The 17,670-nt window shown below is 38.9% G+C and overlaps 1 protein-coding gene across 1 annotated transcript in view; it reads left to right on the forward strand.

The window, feature by feature from the left end:
- Positions 1–17,670, forward strand: part of LOC131143788 (KRR1 small subunit processome component homolog) — a 55,253-nt gene that overhangs the window by 1,982 nt on the left and 35,601 nt on the right. The gene's annotated exons all lie outside the window — the stretch shown is intronic.

Raw genomic sequence — 17,670 nt, forward strand, 5'->3', positions numbered from 1 at the left:
TGCTTTCTTTCAAAGTATTATGAATTTCTATATAAATTTCTCCTAATTATCCTGCACTTCTCATGCATAAGAAATTATACAAACTAGTAAATATACATTATCACTGTAAGTTATTTTCCTTTGTAATTAAATTAACAAGTGCATAAGTATAAGAATTTGTGTCAAAACATGGCATGTTCTTAGAACATTTTGCAAAATTCCCAAGGAGCAGATTTTCCTTATCTACTTAGAAACTTATGTTTTTGTATTTCAATGTGATATTGCTGTAATTCTGTTAAAGCTTGAGATTTGCACTAGGCGCAAAGCAATCTATTTGTACTATTTTTGTGGCGAAAGTAAAGGGGAGGTGATATTTTGCGATGCTAGTTGCTGGAATGGAGGTTATAAATGATGTTTAGAAGCTATGCATGGAGGAGCTAAGTTTCATTTTAGGGATAGCAGAGAGTTGATATGAACTTATAGAACTTGGACATTTTGACAATCAATTGTCATTGGAAATGCACACATATATGCGTATTATGCAAATAAATAACATCTGCTACAATATGGATGGCGGTGAAATGAGACTTGATGATGAACCTTAGTTCCAGTGACTCTTCCTCCCAACCTCTAGTCGTCGAACACTTTTGCCTTGTTGACGTTCGAGGACAATCTTAACCTCTTCATAGGCTTGGAGCCTCTTCTTTGGCGAAGGGTCGACCACTAGAAATTGTAGTCTCATTTCTGGAGAAGAGGCTAGCACTAGAACTTGAAGCCTTTGGAAGAGTCTTTGTTCAACAATTGCGACTCTCATGATTTGTTCCCTCTTGTGACAACTCTACCATCACAATACTTCTTCATCACTGCAGATCAGCTGTAGCTACTCTCTCTTTTGTTTGCGACTTGTTCCCTCTCGTGACGACGATTACTCCACCATTGCGACTCTTCTTCATCACTGTAGATTAGTTGTAGCTGATCTTGATTTTTGTTCTTCATCATTGCAAATCAATTGCAGCTAATGTTCTTCATCGCTTTGTGGGTCCAACAAGGTCTATTGCCTCACAACCCAATGTCGCTCTTTGGCTGGCTTTTCAAAGAAGGTTTCTTTGCACGTTGGGCAGATTTGAGGCTCTTCTTTTCAAAGAAGTTTCGTTGGAACTGGGACCTGGGAACCCAGATGCCCTAGCTCCTGGTAATTTGATCAAGTGCTTTCTCTTAGTTTATACGAACTCCTTTGAGTTTTTGGGTTGAGGAAGAAGGTACAGAGTGAGCATGGGAGTTCCTATGATGCCGAAATCCATCTTAATATACAGAAAACTATTCTCTTTTGAATGGATTCCAGAATTGGGTGCCTTTCAAATTTTGGAAAAGTTAGGAAGAAAGAAGTCTTGTTGTGTTTTGCTAAATGATAAGGTCTGCTGGCTCTAGGAACATGTGAGAGTTCTAGTGGTTGAATGCTAAAATCCTGTGGATTAAGTAGATGAAATATCCAGGAGGTTTGTTGATCGCCAAATTTATGTCAAACAAATTCAGAAGAATGATCGTAGTTGAGAAACTGCTATACTTAGGGGGAAGATTTTTGTTGAGAATTCCAAAGGGCAGGGAAGCCTCAAGTTGGTGGAGTTTTTGTAGGTCGTTGAAAGGGGACGTAGATTGCTTGAAAAGGAACCCTTCGAAATTCTTGGGCATGGCATGCAGACAGTGCAGTTCTACCTATATAGGGCAAAGGAATGGAATGGAGATGACACTTAAGGGATTAGCCAACGAGCTCAATTATGCAGAGTTCGTAAAGCATGGAGCTAAGCATGATTGGAGAAGGAATTTCTTCTGCGAACCTTGTTGGATAATGGAGAAAGGTAAGACTTTATTTTTGGAAAGAAAAAAATCAGGGGAGAAAGTATATTGGGCATTATTGAAGCCCATTTCCTTTTCAAATTTTGAGAGCTTTCTGCCTAAAATTAGTGGTTTGATTAGAAGTTTGAAAATTGTGAAAGTGGACAAACAATTTTATGTCACTCGCTTTGGCCAGGAGGTCTTGTATTGAAGCCTATTTTCAGATAGACCCAAAAAATGCTAAGTGGGCTGGATTAGTGGGCCTAGGGTGGATTGAGAAAGAAAAATCTAGTTTGAGTATGATTCCAAGAGGTAAACATGATTCTCACTTGTCGAAGGCATAGATGACCGACAAGATGGAACATTGTTGTCCTTCACCAATCAAGGGGGATTCTTAAATAGCAACATAAGAAAAAGTAAAACTTCTTGTTGACCTCTCACTTCAAGGAGAGAGGCTAGTAGCAAATATTGCAGATTCTTTAGATATGGAAGAAACAGTTAAAAAGAATGAGATCCTTCAAAACATTGTGGAAAATACAACACAACTTTGCGAGGCCAAACAGAGGTGTATTTTGTAGGACTTTGATATTGAATTGGAAGACTGGTTAGAGGATAATAATGGTTTGCTTTTGGGAAAGATTCGGAATTTGAGGACGTGTGTATGAGCTCTTCTCAGTTGAAAGCTTTGGATAAATCAGAGATCCCTAAATGTCTAGAAAGGTGTGGTAAAGTAATCATGAGGCAAGAGGCTACCTCTTAAGAAACAAAGAATAGTTTTATCTATTCAAATTAATTGGAAAGCTATAGTAAAGAGAATGAGGGGGGAGAGTTGGTTGAAGGTGTCAAGTCAGTAAAGATATTACAACAGTTGGACAGAGATTGCCTTCAACTGTCTCCTAAAAATGCTCATGCAGGTATTAATCTCATTAATTACAACTTGATCATTTGAAAGTCTTAAATGTTGAGGGGCTTGTGCCTTCTGATATTGGCCTTGGGTTCATTTGTTCTCCTATGGATAATTTTATTAATCCTTGTGATGTTAGGGGGGTATTTTTTTGGGAAGGGTGTTTTTTTTATTGAGGACCTTGACCCATGTATAATTAGCAAAGGTATTCTACCTATTCCTACCCAACCCATTCTTTCTTCAAAAAATTTATGCTATAAGGAGGATTTTAATATGAGAAAGGGTTGTGGGTTTAGTTGTGAGAGTGGTGAGAGAGACAATTTAGACGTGCTTAAACTCCATGGGACTCTAGGGTTGGGGCTCTTAGATCATGTTGGAAACCCGATGAAGGCGTGCCTTAGTCTTAGGACTTATGAAAGAAGGAAAAAGAAAGTCCAGAAAGAGTTTAAAAAATTGGCTTCTTCTATTAATTATGAGTGCAAAAAAAGGGTTGGAAAGGAGGGTAAGCGAGTTAAATTTTGAAGCTTGTTGGTTAAGGAAGTCTTGGACAAATACTCTCTTGATATTGCCTTATAGAGGTGGCTAAATTGAAAGAGGTTAATGGGTGGTTGTTAGGAGAGTATATTGGACGCGGGGGGGGGGGGGAGTAGGGAGTGGGAGTTCTTACCCTCATGCGGTGCTTTTGGCGCCATTGTAGTGTAGTTATGTGGGATTCTCAAAATATTTCCAAGTTGGACACTTTGTCCAATTTTTTCTCCCTTTTTGTTTTATTTGAAGTGAGAAAAAAGGGGGGGGGGGGGGTTCAATGGTGGGTTTCCTTTGTGTATGGGCCTAATGGACCAACTTTTGAGAGCTCCTTTTGGGAGGAGTTGTACTATGTTTTTGATTTCTGTTCCCCTAGGTGGATTGTGGGAGGTGATTTTAATGTAGTGAGATTCCCTAGTGAGAGGAAAAGGGCTGGTAGAGTTCCAACTAGCATGCAGAATTTTGATTTTCATATCAGGGACTTTGGGTTAAGAGATATTCCCTTGGGGAATGCTTTGTTTACTTGGTCTGAAGAGGGCCGTGGCTAGCAAACTTGGTAGGTTTTTGTTTTGTGTATAGCAGTCAAAAGCATGTCATGCCAGTAGTAAAGGGGCGATGAGGCTAGCGCCTCATCGGGGTTGAGATAAGGCAACCTTCAGGAAGTGTAGTGAAGCATAGTTAGGCTCAAGGCACAGTGAGTCGCGCCTTGAGATATTTGACCTTTTAACTTCATTTTTTTAAACCTTTTAAAAAAGAAACACAAGGCTTTGACAGACTGACAGAATATCAAGCCAAAGCCAGAGCCTTCAAACTAGCTCTAGCCTTAGCTAGAGGCTTCAATTTGAACCAGTAGGTCTAGGCTTCGTCTTCGAGTCTTCGAACCAGCGTGAAACACCTTCATCTTCTCGTATTCGTGTCTTTGAGCCTTTGCTAGCAAGAGAGCCTTCAAAAGAGCCCTTTGTCTTTGAGGTTTGAGTCTTCGAACCAACACGACGTATGTCTTTGAGCCTTCAAACCAGCATGAACACCTTCATCTTCAAGTCTTTGAGTCATTGAGCCTTTGCCAGCAAGAGAGCCTTTTCAAGAGCCCTACATCTTCGAGGTTCGATTCTTCTAACCAGGATGATCTTCATCTTTGAGTCTGCGAGCCTTTCGCCAGCAAGAGAGCCTTTGAACAAGTGAGTGGCTTCGAACAGTGAGTCATCATCGCCAGTCTTCGTGAGTTGTTAGGCTGCTTCATGCAAGTAAGTTCAGTATTTTGCTATTGTTGCTGCTGCTTGCTGGTGGCTGGCAGGGTGCCTACTCTTTGCAAGTTATAGATTAACTTGCATTAAGCCATTAAGTTAATATTATATTATATGTAATTAATAATGTAGTTTAATGCAACTTAATAATTAATATAGAACATTTTTATTGAATTTAGCTGCTGTTTTGTTTGGAAATAGAGTATACAAACTATACATTTTTTTGAATTTAATTCATTTATCAATTTAAGTTTATTTTTGAAATATAGTATATACATTGTGTGAGCATGGTGGTCTTCCACCCACCATTGTTTATTGACTTGCATTATCCACCGTTGCATTCTCCTTTGTTTGCATGTGTTGGTGGAAGATAATGGAATATTGTTGGCATGCATTGGTGGAACATAATGGAGTATTTTGTTTTTTATGGTGGAGTGGAGCACTTTGTCTCCCATTATGCTTATAATGGAGAATGGTAAAAGATAAGTGGAGCCCTTGTTAGGAGATATCGTATTTTTTTTTTGGGACCACTCACCCATGCTTGCTCCATGATTTTATTTCTTTAAATGCCATGGTTCATTCTCAATTGAAGAATCTTCGGATGAAGAAATCTGAAGAAGAAGAAGAGATAAATCTTGTTGTGAGCTCTCCTTTTGTATTTTCCCCGAGTGTATTAAAAGCGTGTAAAAAGGGTTTTGGGTATTTTTGAGTGAGATAGTGACAAATGCTCCTGTAATTGTGTTTCAATTCCATAGTGAATCATTCTCGCAGCTCTAATTGTTCATCAAGGTTTGGCAAAAGCCTTGAAAGGAAGTGAAGCATTGCCAGAGACTCTGAAAGAAGACGAAAAAGATGAGATCGTGGAGAAAGCACACAACGCTATTTTGTTGTGCTTGGGAGACGAAGTTCTGCGAGAAGTGTCTGAAGAAACTTCAGCTGTTAAGCTATGACTGAAATGGGAAAGTTTGTTCATGATGAAGTCACTCACAAATTGATTGTATTTGAAGAAAAAGTTGTATACTCTTCAAATGCACAGAGAAAAGCCCATAAAAGAGCACCTAGATGATTTTAACAAAACTATTCTTGATCTAAAGAATATAGATGTTAAAATCGAAGACGAAGACCAAGCAATTATTCTGTTGTGTTCCTTGCTAAGTTCTTACAAACACTTCATCGATACCATGATGTACGGTCGCGAATCTCTTACCATGGAAGAGGTCAAAGCGGCATTAAACTCGAAAGAGTTGAAGAAAAGAATATCGAAAAGTAGATCTGAAGGTTCAGTAGAAAGTCTTGTCGCAAGAGGAAGAATAGATAAAAGGAGTCAAGAAGGTGGAAAAGGCAGATTTAAGCCAAGATCCAAATCCAGGCCTAAGAAATATAAATGTTTCTGTTGAAATAAAATGCTGATAAGGAGAAATAAAATTGTGCTAGAAAAATAAAGACAATAAAGTGACACAAATTTAATGTGGTTCGGCTAATTGCCTACATCCACGAGAGGAGAGTAGCGAGAATGATTCACTATGAAATTGAAACAATGATAGGTGCATTTGTCACAATTTCTCTCAAAAATACCCAAAAGCCCTTTTTCACCCTTTTAATACATTCAGGTAAAATACAAAAAGAGAGCTCACAAGAAGATTTATCTCTTCTTCTTCTTTGGATTTCTTCCTCTGATGATTCTTCAATTGAGAATGAATCATGACGTTTAAAGAAATAAAATCATGGACCAAGCATGGGTGAGTGGTCCCCTAAAAAAAAAAAACAATATCTCCTAACAAGGGTCTTCCACCATTCTCCATTATAAGCATAATGGGAGACAAAGTGCTCTACTCCACCATAAAAAACAAACCACTCCATTATCTTCCACCAATGCATGCCAACAATGCTCCATTATCTTCCACCAATGCATGCAAACAAAGGAGAATGCAACGATGGATAATGCAAGCCAATAAACAATGGTGGGTGGAAGACCACCATGCTCACAAATCTCCACCTTTGGCTTCAGTTATCCATAGTTTCATCTCTACCGCTCTTCTCTATGTCCCCCACATTTGCATTGAACTCCAATCAAGTCCAAGCAATGCTTGAACTTGCTAACTGGAATTGACTTGGTCAATATATCTGCCAGATTGTCCGCTGTAGAAATCTTTTCAACTTTGACAATACCTTGTGTGACAACATCTCTGATAAAGTGCATCCTGACATCAATATGTTTGGCTCTTTCATGAAACATAGGATTATTCGTCAGATGAATTGCACTTTGACTATCACAATAGACTGTTGTCTCTTTCGATTGTACACCCAACTCACTGACTATTCCTTGAAGCCAGATAGCTTCTTTTACTGCTTCTGGTGTGGTAATGTACTCTGCTTCAGTGGTTGACAATGCAACAATAGACTGTAAATTTGCTTTCCAGCTGACAATACATCCGCATATAGTGAACACATACCTAGTGAGCGATCGTCGTTTATCAAGATCTCCAGCATAATCTGAGTTGACAAATCCGTTGATGCTTCCTTCAGCATCTTTGATTCTTCTATAAACCATGCCTACATCAGTTGTACCGGTAGCGCAAAATCCACTTTACAACTTGCCAATAGATTTTTCAGGATTCTCCATGTACTTATAACACTGACAGCTTGTGAAATATTTGGTTTAGTGCATACCATTGCATACATGAGACTGCCAATTGCATCAGAATAGGGGACATGAGCCATGTACTCCACCTCCTTTTCGGTCTGCGGTGACAAAGCCGATGAGAGTTTGAAATGTGATGCTAATGGAGTTGTGACAAACTTTGCATTTTGCATGCCCAAACGCTCTAGCACTTTCTCTATGTACTTTTTCTGTGACAAAGACAAAGTGCCCATATTTCTGTCTCGGTAGATCTCCATTCCCAGAATTTCCTTTGCAGCTCCCAAATTCTTCATTTCAAAAACTTTGTACTTAATTAAGCTTTAAGGAGGTTAATTTCTAACATGTTCTTGCAAGCAATCAACATGTCATCAACATACAAGAGCAAATAAATAAATGACCCATATGAGAGTTTCTTGTAATACACAAAACTATCATACTTACTCCTAGAGTAATTATTTTCAAGCATAAAACTGTCAAACTGTTTACACCATTGTCGTCGTTTTAGGCCATATAAAGATTTCTTTAGGAGGCAGACATGATCTTCTTTACCTTGAACTTCGAATCCCTCGGGCTGCTTCATGTAGATTTTTTCCTCAAGATCACCATGTAGAACGGCTGTTTTGACATCCAGCTGCTCAAGTTTTAGATCTAAGTGAGCAATAATGGCAAGTAAAATATGAATCGAGCTATGCTTGACCATCGGAGAGAAAATTTTGTTGTAGTCGATACCTTCCCTTTGTGTATATCTCTTTGCAACCAAACGAGCCTTGAACCTTGCACTTTCAACCTCGAGAATTCCTTCTTTCTTCTTGAAGATCCATTTGCTTCCAAGAATCTTTTGGTTCTTTGGCCTTTCAACAAGTATCCAAGTATGGTTCTTGTGAAGAGATTCCATCTCCTCCGTCATTGCACCAATCCACTGAGTAGACTCTTTATTGGTGATAGCTTCACTGTATAACTGTGGTTCACACCTACCAATTTCATCAACAACATTTAGAGCATATGAAATTAAGTCTGCATAGCCATACCTTTGAGGAGGTCTTATCTCTCTCCTTTGCCTATCTCTAGCCAACTGATATTGTTGCAATTGTGGTGTATCCGTTTCCTCCCCTTGAGTTTGCTCTTCTTCCCGGCCAACTGAGTTTTCTTTGGATGGCTCCGCCTCAAGCTCCACCTTCTTTGTGACATTGGGGTCTTTATTTCCAAGTATGATTCTTGTGAAGAGATTCCATCTCCTCCGTCATTGCACCAATCCATTGAGTAGACTCTTTACTAGTGATAGCTTCACTGTATAACTGTGGTTCACACCTACCAATTTCATCAACAACATTTAGAGCATATGAAATTAAGTCTGCATAGCCATACCTTTGAGGAGGTCTTATCTCTCTCCTTTGCCTATCTCTAGCCAACTGATATTGCTGCAATTGTGGTGTATCCGTTTCCTCCCCTTGAGTTTGCTCTTCTTCTCGGCCAACTGAGTTTTCTTTGGATGGCTCTGCCTCAAGCTCCACCTTCTTTGGACATTGGGGTCTTTATTTTCTTTTGATAGCTCCTTTTGAGGCTTTAGCATTTCAGCTTCATTAAAAGTCACGTCCCTGCTGATAATGCATTTTCTTTTAGTTGGTTACTATAACTTGTACCCTTTCACACCGTCAAGATGTCCGAGAAAAAATGCATTTCATCGCTATTGGCTCAAGCTTTCCTTCATTCACATGAGCATAAGTAGGACAGCCAAAAATTTTTAAATTTTCATACTTAGTTGGGGTATTCAACCATACCTCTTCAGGAGTCTTGAAACCAATGGCCGAAGATGGACATCTGTTGACCAAATAACAAGCTGTGTTGACAGCTTCAGCCCATAACTCTTTTGATAATCCGTCATTAGACAACATGCATCTAGCTTTCTCTAATAGATTCGTTCTGCAAGCCCATTTTGTTGTGGGGTGTGTCTTACTGTGCGGTGTTTGACAATACCATGATCCTTGCAGAACTTTTCAAATTCACCACCACAAAATTCCAAACCATTATCAGTCTTTAGTCGCTTGATCTGCTTTCCAGTCTGTTTTTCGATCAAAGCTTTCCATTGTTTGAACTTGACAAAGACTTCATCCTTTTGCTTCAAAATAAAAATCCAAACCTTCCTTGAATAATCATCAATGAAGGTTAACATATACTTGCCACCACCATGAGAAGGAACTCGAGAAGGACCCCATAAATCCGAATGGATATAATCCAAGGTGCCCTTTGTTCGATGAACAGTAACGTTGAACTTTACTCGACACTGCTTTCCAAATACGCAGTGCTCGCAAAAATCTAACTTTCTAACTTGTTGTCCACAAAGTAGTCCCTACTTGCTCAATTTGGCTAAACCCCTCTCACTGATATGCCCCAACCGCATGTGCCATAATTTGGTGACATTAGATTCTAAACTTGATGATACAGCAGCAGTCCCTGTAACTGTGCTTCCTTGTAACATGTAAAGGCTATTGACTTTCTTCCCTTTCATCACAATTAATGCACTTTTAGAAATTCTTATAGCTCCACCTTCACCTCTGTAGCCATAACCTTTTGAATCAAGTGTACCCAAAGAGATCAAGTTCTTCTTCAATTCTGGAACATGTCTGACATCTGTTAATGTTCTTATGAGCCCGTCAAACATCTTGATTCTTACTGTGCCAATACCGACAACTTTGCAAGCCGCATTATTCCCTAGTAATACCTTGTCCCCATCTAAGGATTGGTAGGTAGGGAACCAATCCTTATTGGGACACATGTGATATGAACACTCGGAATCAAGAGTCCACTCGTCGCCCGAGTTATGTTCTGAGACTGTAAGAACATTTGCACTGTCATAGCCATTTGCGACAGCTGCATCTCCAGATTCGGAAGTCTTCTCCTTCTCTTTGACTTTGCGCTCTGGACAATCCCTTCGTAGATGCCCTTCCTTGTGACAATGGAAACTGTTAGCGCCAGAGGAATTCATGGGTGGGCTTGATACACATGGGTGAGCACAAACTTGACTCAAGAGCTTAAGCCTATTGGGTCTTGGGCCCAACCATGTATATAAGCACCCACATCATCCACTCAAACTTTTCAATGTGGGACAAACTCACAAGTGAAATTCTCAACAATCTCTCCCTTACTTGTGAGTTCCAACTGCTCCCCTTTGAACGAAAACCATCTCCCTAATGGGAGTAAGCCCAATTCCCCAATAGTTGCTTAAATGGACCTTACCACTGACGCCTTACGTGTCTCGGATTGTATTCCATGTGTCTCTAAACCAATCCTACCTCCCACGTCTTGACCCTATTCGGATTCATACCCAGCCTAGATGATCCTTATTGACCTCGGTCACACATTTGGTCCTCCAATTGTTAGCACGACAGGAAAATTAGCTTCACGTATCGACTTTTTACGATGTCGCTCACCCAAAGTTACGAACCATCGGCTTTGATACCACTTGTTAGCGTTGGAGGAGTCCATGAGTGGGCTTGACACACATGGGTGAGCACCAACTTGATCCAAAAGCTTAAGCTTGTTGGGTCTTGGGCCCAACCATGTATATAAGCACCCACATAATTCTCTCAAACTTTTCAATGTGGGACAAGCTCACAAGTGGAATTCTCAACACATTGCTTTTGCATTTAGGATAACCAGGCTTAAATCTTGAATGGATTTTGAAAACTCAAGTTGTTGGAGGATTTCTAAATGTAAAAGGATGCTCTAAGTGCCTTGCTCATGTTCATGAGGAGATTAGGGGGCATATGTTGAAGAAAGATATAGAGGAGGAAAATGAGTTATTGCACGACTTTGATGACATAGATTGTTATGGTTAGGACGAAGTTTAGGAAATTGGTCCTTCGTGGCAATAAAGTGCTTAGTAGTGGAAGTGGAAGTTCACACCAGTCCACCTTGAAGAAAGCAAAATAGAAGGGGCTATATGCTTGTTTTTTACTCTTAGTCCAAAGAAAGCAGCTTAGGTTAGGAAAGAAGGGAAGATGAAGCAAACATCAATATATGAGGCGTGTAAGAAAGAACTAAGACAAAAGGTAATGACAGATTTTGCTAGGTGGATGTATGATGTTGGAATACCATTTAATGTTGTATGTTTGGATAGCTTTGCAGTGGCACTTGAATCGATTAGGCAATATGGTCTTGGAATGAAGCCACTTAGCTATCATGAAGTGAGAATTCCCTTCCTAAAGAAGAACGTTAGTTGAACGAAAGAGTTGATGAAGGTCCATAAGGAGGGATGGGCAATAAGGACATAATAAACTTCTTAGTAAATTCTCCAAGGGGATCAATGTTCATCAAGTCTATTGATTTTTATTATATTGTCAAGAATTCGGATAGAATGTTTAAATTACTATGGTGGAGGAAATTGGAGAATCAAATGTGATTCAAGTAGTAGCTAATAATGCTACAAACTAGGTTGCAATAGGTAAGAACTTGTTTCTTGAACTACATTCTAAATGTATATATTGTTTATTTTAATATTTTAACGGCTTCACTCCTTGATTTTTGAATAGGGAGATTGTTGGAAGCAAAGAGGCCACATTAATATTGGACACATTGTGTTGCTCATTGCTTCAATTTAATATCGGAGGATATTGGGAAGATGCATATAATTCATACAACTTTGACAGAGCAATATTTTTGAATGGTTATATTTATAACCCTGTTGGTGCGGTGAACTTGATGAGACAATTCATCGGACGAAGGTATTACTAAGGTTTGCTGTTACAAGATTCACAACTATGTTCATCACTCTTCATTTGATACACCTTCAAAAGAACAACTTGTGGAAGATGTTTGCTTTTGAAGGTTGGAATACTACTAAATGGGCAGAGGAGGTAGCTGGAAAAAGAGCAGCTAGTATTGTTTTGATGCCTACTTTTTGGAGTACCCTTGTCTATGTTTTTAAATTGACAGACCCACTTGTCAGTGTACTCTATTTGGTTGATGGGGAAAAGAAACCTGCTATGGAATATTTCTGAAGCAATGGATAGGGCTAAGGAAGCCATAACTAAGGCTTTCGGTGCGAGAGAGGATGAATTCAAGGAAGTGTTTCACCGTTTGAAATTATTGATATGAGGTGGCGATGCCGACTCCATCAACCTTTGCATGTAACTGCACACTACTTGAACCCAAAATTTTACCATTCAAACCCCCACATTTTGCAAGATGAAGAAATCATGGCAGGTTTGTACAAATGCATTACAAGGTTGGTGCCGACCCTTGAATTGCAAGATAGAGTTTTATATGAGTTGGAAAATTACACTAGCACTAGTGGCCTCTTTGGAATTGATTTGGCAGTGAGTCAAAGGAAGATAAAAGCACCTGGTAAAATAGCATTTTTACTACCTCTTTCTATCTAAAACTATTTTTGCTACATAGCTTGTAGGTATTCATTTAGAATTTATTTAATAACAATGCAATGGTGGATATCATTTGGATCATTGCTCCTAACTTGCAAAAGTTTGCTATGAAAATCCTTAGCCTTATGTGTAGTGCTACTGGTCGTGAAAGATATTGGAGCATATTCCAACATGTAAGTCATTAGGATATTGTGGATTAAAGAACATGAACTACCAATCTATTGCCTTTTAGAATTATTATTTACTATATTACTTTAAACTTCTTGTAGCTTCATAGCAAAAGGAGAAATAGTATAGCCCAATATAACGGTTTTAGGCCCACCTTCGGCAATGTATTGTCCGGTCTTCTGGCTTCACACAAGTTTGTCCTATAAAAGGCACCTCACATGGTCAAATTCCAAACCATCCTTACAAGCCCATGATCTCCTTAGTACACATTCGGTGTGGGACCATGACAGACTCTTTCGTCCGATCTTTGATGCCCTTGTCGCAGTGGCTTACACTTATGTGTAAGATCCACCCATATGATAGTACCCCTAGGGTGGCTCTGATATCAAATGCAATAGTCTTGGGTCCAACTCTAGTGAGGTATTGTCCGCTTTGGCCACAGGCCTCATGGGTTTGTTCTATGAAAGGTGCCTCAAACAGTCAGAGCCCAAAGCACCCTTATAAGCCCAAGATCTCCTTAGTACATAGTCGATTTGGGATCGTGACACCCAACAACTTGAATGATTTGGTATTTGTGAAATATAATTGAACTTTGAGGCGTTGATACAACAAGCATGACACCATTGATCCCATCATTCTAAAGGACATTGATGATAGTAATGAGTGGTTGATTGGTAAGATGGATGGCGATTTCGATGAGGATGATGAACTTGTGTTTGAAGATGATATTTTGACTTGGGGTTCTGATGCCAGTGTTGTTGGGATAAACAACCCCCTGCATCACACTAGATCAAGAATAAGCGTGAATATGCCATGATCTTCTAGAGGAAGAGCTTCATCTAGCACTGCTAGGGGCCAGACTACAGTGTTGGAACTTGTAGATGAGGATGAGATCCAAGTGGGTAGTGCAAAGGAGACAAAAGAGGAAGATGATGTTGGAGAAGAAAATTCTGATCAAGAAGAGGATGATGATGATGTCTTGGCAGACTTAGTTGATTATGAGTGATGATTGAGGAGGATTTGTAGATCGTAGACTTTGAAATCTTTTATTGTACTCTTTTCTTTTGATATTGAACTATGTTGATGCTTTTGGGCCTTTGGCTTGGCAATTTCATTTCCTTTGTAATTTGAAGCTTGAACTCTTGCATGCTTAATTACTTATGTTGAACTATGTTTGCTTCACTTGGAACTTGGTAGTCATAATTTCTAAGCATTTTTGTTTTGGTCCTGAATATTTTGGCATTTAAATTCTAATATTACTATTGACGTGTCCATATATCAGTTACCCATCAAATAGGCATTGTACATAGTTTTAATAATTGTGTGCCTCACCTTCGTGAGGTGTGCGCCTTTGCCACACTGCCTTGTGCCTTGGCTCCAAGTGCCCTTTGCGCATTTGACTACTATGGTTGCAGCGAGTGGGAGGATGAATTTCCAAACATTTTTCGTTTTGTTCATCCTAGGACTACATTGGACCATTTTCCGATCTTACTGGAATCTAGAAAGGTGTCTTGGGGTCTTATGCCTTTAAGATTTGAGAATATGTGGTTGGATCATGCAACCTTCAAGCCTTTGGTTAGGGACTCTTGGGGAGAGGAATTCGAAAGGGGTTGGGTGGTTTCCATTTCATAAGAAAGTTGAAACGCTTGAAGGAGAAGTTGAAAGTTTGGAATAAGGAGATGTTTGGTGATATCAAAATTAGAAAATCTAACATCTTAAGTGAGTTAACTTCACTGGATAGGAAGGAGCAAGATTGTAATCTTATAGATGTTAAGGAGATTAGGAGAGTTTTCTTGAAAAATGAGCTAGAAGAGGTAATAATTCGGGAAATAAGGAATTGGAGACAAAAAACCAAATTCAAATTGGTTTAGGATGGTGATTGCAACTCTTCTTTCTTTCATAGACTAGCTAATGGGAAAAGAAGCAAGAATTTGATTAGGGAGTTAGATGTGGTGGATAGGATAGTATCTAATAATCAATGTCATATTGCTTTTGTTATCATCAATTTTTTCCAAAATTTGTATTTGGAGGAGGATCATTGTAGGTTGATAATAGAGGGATTAGATTGGAACCCTATATTTGTTGATCAGATGTGTTGGTTAGATAGACCTTTTGATGAGGAGGAAGTTAGGGGGTGGTTTTTGGGATGGATAAGGATAAGGCCCCATACCCAAATGGTTTTAACATTGCTTTCTTTTAAGAGTGTTGGGTTATAGTAAAGGAGGATTTGTTGAAAATTTTTTCAGTGAGTTATTTGATAATGGAGTCCTTAGAGTATTAATTCCTCCTTTATAGCCTTGGTTCCGAAGAAATCCAATTTTATTAAAGTGGAAGATTTTAGACCTATTAGTCTTGTCTCTTCATTTAGTCTTGTCTCTAGTGTGTATTAGATTATTACTAAAGTCTTGGCTAATTGGTTTGGTGTGGTGCTTGATGATACCATCTCTATTACTCAAAGCGAATTCATTGTGGGGAGGCAGTTAGTGGATGCTATTTTAGTTGCCAATGAGGTGGTGGAGGATATTCGTAGGAATAAGAAGAGGGGGTTCGCCTTTAAATTGGATTTTGAGTAAGCCTACGATAGAGTGAATGTTGGAGTTTTTTGGATAGAGTTTTTACAAGGAAGTGTTTTGGTGTGCATTGGCATTGTTGGACTAGGGGTTGTTTGTCCAATGCGGGGTTGGTGGTATAGCATCTCCAATTCGCTAATGACACCATTTTCTTTGTAGATGATCACATTCTCTCTTTTAGGAGTATTTTTGGTATTCTTCATATTTTCAAGAGGGTGTTTGGGTTCAAACTCAATATGGAGGAGTGGTATAGCTGCTATGAATGTGCCAATTTAGCGTGTTAGGGAGTGGGCTAACGAAGTGGGCTGTGGTATTTTGGATTGGCCTTTGACATACCTAGGTCTCCCTCTAGGGGGTGACTCTAGAGCTGCAGATGTATGGAACCTAGTAGTGGAAAGGGTGACGAAGAGATTGGATGGTTAGAAGGGAGTCCTTTTTCTCTTGGGGATAGAATTACTTCAATTTAAGCTTGTCTTCCTAGCATCTCCTTATATTTCCTGTTTGTCTTTAAGATTCTGGTTGGGATTGCTAGCAAGATTGAGAGGATCATGAGAGAGTTTTGTGGTCCAGCAGGGGGAGTCATAGGGACCATTTACTGAGTTGGATTGAGGTTTGTAGATCTAAAAAGGAGTGGGGTTTGGGTCTTGGCAAGTTGTTGTCTGAAAGCACCGCTCTTCTAGCTAAACAGCTGTGACACTTCCCTCTAGAAGAATGGTCCTCTAAGCATAAAGTAATAAGAAGTAAGTTTGGGATGGATGGAATGGGTGGGATACCAATGCTAATTTAAGATGCTCTTTGGGGAGTCCGCGGAGATCCATTTCTCAGATCCTTCTTTCATCCCACACTAAACTTGAGGTGGGGAAGGGTTCTAATATTTGTTTTTGGAAAGACCCTTGGTTGGGAAATACACCATTTTCTACTTCTTTCTCTTGTTTATTTCATCTAAGTTTTGAACAAAATAAAGCCATTTTTTTTTGTTGGTGGATTGAGTAGTCCTTTGGTTTCCTAGAATATTCATTTTAGGAGAACTCTGAACGATAGAGAGATGGTGGAATTGTCATCTTTGTTATCTTTATTATGGTGTATTTTCTTGTAAATCTTTTTGTGAATTTTTGTATGGTTCCAACTCTTCTTTCTCACTATACTCTCCTATTTGGAAGGCTAAAGTTCCCCCTAAAATAAAGGCTTCACTTGGTTGGTTTCGCTGCAGGTTAGAAGACCTATGAAGGCTCTCTCTTTTAATGTATGTGTGCTTTATTACAAGAACCTTGAGACAACTTCTCACCTTCTTTTGCAATTTGAATTTTCTTGGAGTATTTGGAATATGCTATTTGATATTACGGAAGAAAGCTAGGTTTGTGCTCCCTTAGTGGAAGACTTTTTAGAAATATCCTTTGTAGGTTTTGGTAGAAGAAAGGACAAGGCAACTTTACGGAAGTGTGGTTTTCTCTCACTGTTATGGGGTTTATGGATGAAACATAATACTCTTTGTGGTGTGTCGGGTATGGATTTTTTAAAGAGGCAAGCTTTCTAGAGTTTCAAAGAGATTGGAGGAACACATTGACTTGATGATTTTTTTTTCCCTTGGGTATTTTTTTAAATGTTTTTTTGTTTAGTCTTGGAGTGTCTCAATTTGTCTTTGGAGATTTCTCATTCTTCCTCTTGTAAATTCTTTTTCTATCAATGATATCTTCTTTTGTTATAAAAAAAAGGATTTAACTTTTATTTTTCCTAATAGCGTTGTTCCAAAAGGGAAAAAAGTATTTTATTCGAAAATTCATATTTTATTTTCCTGTAGTTACCTTGGTCCTGGGCATCTACACGTCACATAACACGTACTGACCTAATGTGTGTCTGTCACTCATCTAACATAGTTGTTGCCTTGCTGCTTGGATAGGGAGTCATTGTGATGGATGACCGCCTATCCGGCATACTGATTTTTGGTTTAGATTTAGGACAATATTCATAAATTAGACTTTGTGTTGTATAATTTTTGTTATGTTGGGGGCTACTTCGCAGTTATGTGTTTTAATTAATTGTAGGGTATAAGCATTTTGGTAGCTGCATGTTTGGGACATTTTCATTCTTCTTTGTACTTCTTTCCTTCTCTTCTCTTATTACTCTTTCTTTTGCTTTCTCTCTCTCTCTCTCTCTCTCTCTCTCTCTCTCTCTCTTATTCTGTATAATTTTCTAGTGTCCTGCATCATATTGTGTAGAAGGTGCTCCCCCTTTTGTTTGTGCCTTTAGTAATGTAGTATGAATTACAAAGCAATTACCTTGCATATATTTTCATAAATCATTTCGTTGGACATTTCATTTCTTCTTCTTCCTCTTCCTCTTCCCTTTTATTCCCTTCTCTTCTCTTCCTTCCCCCTTCTTTTGCTTTTGTTCCCTACAATCCCCTACTGTTCTACTATTAGGTGATAGA

This window comes from Malania oleifera, chromosome 12 (assembly GCF_029873635.1).
Source record: "Malania oleifera isolate guangnan ecotype guangnan chromosome 12, ASM2987363v1, whole genome shotgun sequence".
NCBI lineage: Eukaryota > Viridiplantae > Streptophyta > Magnoliopsida > Santalales > Ximeniaceae > Malania > Malania oleifera.